Source organism: Globicephala melas, chromosome 7 (genome assembly GCF_963455315.2).
Source record: "Globicephala melas chromosome 7, mGloMel1.2, whole genome shotgun sequence".
NCBI classification, from domain to species: Eukaryota; Metazoa; Chordata; class Mammalia; order Artiodactyla; family Delphinidae; genus Globicephala; species Globicephala melas.
Window position 1 is genome coordinate 7077144 of NC_083320.1, and position 5133 is coordinate 7082276.

General features: G+C 44.8%; 1 long non-coding RNA gene across 1 annotated transcript; it reads right to left on the minus strand.

The window, feature by feature from the left end:
- Nucleotides 1–1322: 1322 nt before the first annotated feature.
- LOC132597588 (uncharacterized) lies at nt 1323–3524 on the minus strand. Its single transcript, XR_009564505.1, has 3 exons — nt 3391–3524; nt 2635–2895; nt 1323–1773 (listed from the first exon to the last, which is right to left on the minus strand). It is a non-coding gene; the product is annotated as an uncharacterized lncRNA (long non-coding RNA).
- Nucleotides 3525–5133: the final 1609 nt, after the last annotated feature.

Here is a 5133-nt window from a genome sequence, read left to right on the forward strand (position 1 = left end):
GGGATAGCTGTGGGATGCGGGAGGGCTCGTCCTTCCTGCAGCTGCCATCCTATCAGAGAGGCCACTGAGCCACCAGCCAGACTGGACCCCCCAGTGGACAGCCACCAACCAGACTGGACCCCCAGTGGACGGCAAGAGGTTTGTCCTCGCAGGGTTTAAGACCTCCCATTTCTAAAAAGGGAACCCTCCTACACTGTTGGTGGGAATGCAAGTTGGTATAGCCACTATGGAAACAGTCCTCATTACCATATGATCCAGCAATCCCACTCCTGGGCATATATGCAGACAAAACCCTAATCCAAAAAGATACATGTGCCCCTATGTTCATAGCAGCACAATTCACCATAACCAAGATGTGGAAACAACCTAAATGCCCACCAACAGATGAATGGATAAAGAAGATGTGGTACATATACACAATGGAATACTACTCAGCCATAAAAAAGAACAAAATAATGCCATTTGCAGCAACATGGATGCAGCTAGAGATTATCATACTAAGTGAAGTAAGTCAGAAAGAGAAAGACAAATACCATATGGTGTCACTTATATGTGGAATCTAAAATATGACACAAATGAACCTACCTATGAAACAGACTTAACGGTCACAGAGAACAGACTTGTGTTTGCCAAGGGGGAGGCGGTTGGGGGAGGGATGCAGTGGGAGGTTGGGGTCAGCAGATGTAAGTTATTGTACATGGAATGGATAAACGACAAGGTCCTACTGTATACCACAGGGAACTATATTCAATATCCTATGATGAACCAGAATGGAAAAGAATATTTAAAAAAAGAAGGTATATATGTATAACTGAATCACCTTTCTGTGCAGCAGAAATTAACACAACATTGTAAATCAACTGTACTTCAATTAAAAAATAAATAACTTAAGAAAAGACTTCCCGTCTCTAAATTTACTGTCCTGGGACCTGTCACTCTCTGACGGCCCTTCCTATTCTTCCCACGACTCCTTCTTTTTGTCGCCATACACCTTCCTTTCCCTTGCTTTGGTTTCCTGTTCCCCTCGCCAGTTTTGCTACCCTCTCTTGATCAATTCAGCAAATGTTTACAGTACTTGAAAGTTAGTTACACAAGCCACTTTCAGCATCTTCCCCACAAGTGTTGCCTCTGAATAGAATTAACAAACCTCAATTATAAAATGATACACGAATGCATCCAAATTGCAGTGGTTAATTTTCATTGACAAAGATGTGGTCGCCAGGATGCAGAGATTATTTCAAATTTCCTCAAATCTGAATGCGAGTGGAATTCCATACTCTGAATGGCATCTTTAGCCTGATGACAGTGACTGAAAACTGTTCTCTTTCGATTCTAGAGCACTCAAAACCAGGGACGATTGAGAGCGGTTATTGTTCTCCAGTCATTCTGCTGAGAAACAATTGGACTTATTTCCATGGAGACCAGGGACTCTGCGGATTTGGGAAAGCCCCAGAAGAAATCAGTGAGTGGTTCGTGGGAGATTGGTGAGCTGGCCAGTGTGAGACCTGAGGTCCTCTCAGAAGAGGGGACGCCCCATGCCGACCAGGAGATGCAAGACAAAGCACCCCATTACTACATCCCTATCCAGAGAAACTCCATCTTCAATCGCACCGTGAGACACAGAAGCAAAGGCAAAGCCAGAGGCACTCCCGAACAGAACTGCGGACACCTGGCAGGTCAGTACCGGGGACGACTGTCACAGCTGCTCCTTGACATCCAGTTGGAGTCACTGGGGCTGAAAGGCCCACTTAAATGAAAGGAGAATAAAAGGCACTGAAAATGAACAAGGACAGGTTCAATAAGGTGGAACATTTTGAAGCCCTTATCCAAAGATTTCAAATTCCCCCAATAAGATGATGTGGATACTTCAGGAGAAAGTGTTGACCCAAGTGATACAGTAAGACTGGCTTCTATTAAAAGAGCCGTCTTGTTCCAGGGCTCAGCAAACCCCCCAGATTCCATGCATTCTAGAAGGGAGACTTGCAGTTGTCTATGTGTAAGGATATCTGGGAACACGAGTTTCTCTCCTAACATGAGGTTCTATCCTGTTCTCTCACCATCACCATGATAGCTAGAGTTTCTGTTGTCCTGAAAATATGAGAGATTAATACCGTGGCAATAGCTTTGCAGCAGGATCCCTTAATCTTTTAAACCAGTTCCTAGGACATTTCATCTGCTCAAAGCACATCTGTTGAGCAGAGTAGGACCAGAAACGTTTACAAACGGGGGTTGTCAGAGCTGAGTCTCCTTCCCCTGTGACTTGCCCACGTGGCTGAGCGGGCAGCAGGCCGGGATTGTGGACCGTGTGACAGTTTCTTAGCCCCTGGGGTACGGCAGCTGTCACTGGACAGATAGCACGCTGCCCCGTGTGTGCTGGGGAGACATTAACTGGTTCAAAAACTTTCATTAAACTCTATCTAGTAGCCTTTTGCCACATGTTAAACCACTCTTAAAACATAGAGACGGGACAAAAATATTTGTTATTTCTCTTGATTCTGGGGGTTGATTGGGTGGCTCCTCTGTCTGGGCCACTTTGTCTGACCTCTGCAGTGAGTTGGTGGCTGATCTGGGGTTGGAAGGTCAAGGACGGCCTCTCTGGCCGCTAGTGAGCTGGTTGGTCCACGAGGGCCTCACCTGGACTGTCTGTCTCTGCTCCACGTGTGGCCCATTCTCCAGGAGGCTAGCTCGGGCTTGTTCACATGGCAGCAGGGCTCCCAGAAAGCAGGAACAGAAGCCTCCAGGTCTTGAGACCCGGGGTCAGAGCCTGCACAGTCACTTCTACCACATTCTCTCTGCCCAAGCAGCTCACAGGTCCAGTCCAGATAAAAGCAGATGGAGAAATCAACTCCACTGCTTGATGCGAGGAGCAGCAAAGAAAGCGTGGTTGTCTGCCACCTACCACAAACATAGAATTTTGGGTTGAGTACCGTGCGAAGCCAGAGAAATACAACAATGGGAATACTATAGTCATGGGAGCAGGGTGGTTGGTACAGTATATTACTCTCTCAACTTCTGTGTATGTTTGAAAATTTCCATAAGAGTTAAAAGTACACACACGTGAATAAGTGGGACTCTCTGCCCTTAAGAAACCCCAAATATTGTAATGATGTCATTTTACTGCAAGCAATGCGGCAAAGTTTATAAGAGAGGTAAAGGCTTTAAACTAGACCCTCTGGAAGGGTTAGGAATGATTCCCCCAAAGAAGATGATATGTTAGGTAAGCCCTGAAGGATGCATTAGGACGTGGCCAGAAAGAGCAGCAGCTAACTTGGCTGAGCGCTTGTGGGTACTTATTGGCTAAGATAGGCAGGCATTTCAAGGCAGTTCTTACCATACCCATTTTACAGATTAAAAAAAATAACGAAGGCCCTGAGAAACAGAGTCACTTACCCCAAATCGCACAGCTAGTGAGTGGTATGGCTTGATCTAGAGTTCAGATTCTTCTAGTCCCAGAACCTGTGCTGATGGAGAAGGGGGTCAGAGCAGCTCTGTCCAGCAGAAATGTAATGCAAGCCACATACGTCGTTTAAAACTTTTTAAATTAAAAAGTAAACAGAAATGAGTAAACTTAATTTTAACAATGCATTCTATTTAACCCAATACATCCAAAATATTATAATTTTATCCTATCGTCAGTAATCGATATAAAAATTACTAATAAGACATTTTACAGTCTTTTTGTGGTACTGTTTTCGAAATCTGTTCGGTATTTTACATTTGTAGTCTCTCTCAATTTGCACACTCAATTTTCAGGGGCAATTCTTGATCTGGATTTAGACTTCATAAAATGTGCAAAGAAGTAGTTTACAGCCAAAGAAGTTATTGAATGTACAGCCAGAAAAGTTAATCAAAGTAGAAACAATCCCCAGATTACTCCAAATAACCTCAAAAGATTTCTAATAATGACACTATCAGTTTTTACATTTAAATTAACTTAAGTTTTAAAAAAATGAAGAATTCACTCTAGTCACATGAGCCACATTTCAAGTGTGTGATAGCCCCACGTGGCTAGCGGCTACCCCATCGGACCTTGCAGGGTTACAGCGTTGAAAGCAGAGAGAAGAGCAGAATCAGCTGCCCAAAGCCGGGGTGGGGGACTTTCTGAGCAGGAGAAAAGGTGGGTGTGGGGCTCTGTCTGAGATGAGGCTGGAGAGGGAAACGGGGTTGATGGGGAGACAGCCTCAAGTTTGTTGCCTCCGAGATGAGTGGAGGCTGCTGACGCCAGTGTAGACACACGGCCACAGCATGTCCTGCCACAGCCATTTATCAAGATGCCATTTATGTTCAGACCATAAATACTCTCATCAGACTCGCAGTTTTATTTGTAAAGTGACTTCCTTATTTTAGCTCCCTGGAGTTAACTCTCAGGACAGCCCAGCATCCCCTGATCCAGGGTCCAAGGAGAAAACACTGTTCTGCTGAGGAGGCCACCCAGCACCGGGCTTCTCCCGTCCACCCCTCACAAGGAAAGAAGGCTGGCGCTCTGGGTTCACGGTTTGTGATCTGGGTCTGGAAAGTGAGGACAGTCCCCATCTCATCTGCTAAGGGGTGTCCTTTCAAAGTCATACGAGAACATTAACTAACAACGCCACCTACGGTTGATCTGACACTCTAGGGCAGGTGACTTATTATTTAATATCTATTAGGACTCAGAAATTGTAAAGTTAGATGTTAAAAGACTGATAAGTTGCAAATGATTTTCGTCCAGTAGAAATGACAACACCAGTGGTTATGGTTCTATTGTCCTCTAAGACATCAACCAGGTTTGTATCCAAGTTTTCAAGCTCGTTTCTGATTTTCTTTTTTCCGCTATACATGCACGTATGGATGGATGTGTGTACGGATATATGTGTGGCTATGAAGTCTCTTGTACCATAATTACGATTTTCATTGTGATGGCATTGCAGGTCACTGAATACAGCACAAAAAGTGGCAAATTCCCCTTCGGGGGCATGAGAGGAAGGACACCCCTCTTCACTCCACTTCCTTCTCCTCTCAGGGTGACAGTTGCTACTGACCTAGTCTCATAGAGAGAATTGCCTGAAAAGGGGAGATGAGATGCACATTCCTAACTCCCTACATTTCTCACATGTCACAGATTCACTGGAAAATGGGAACTCTGTAAATGAGCCC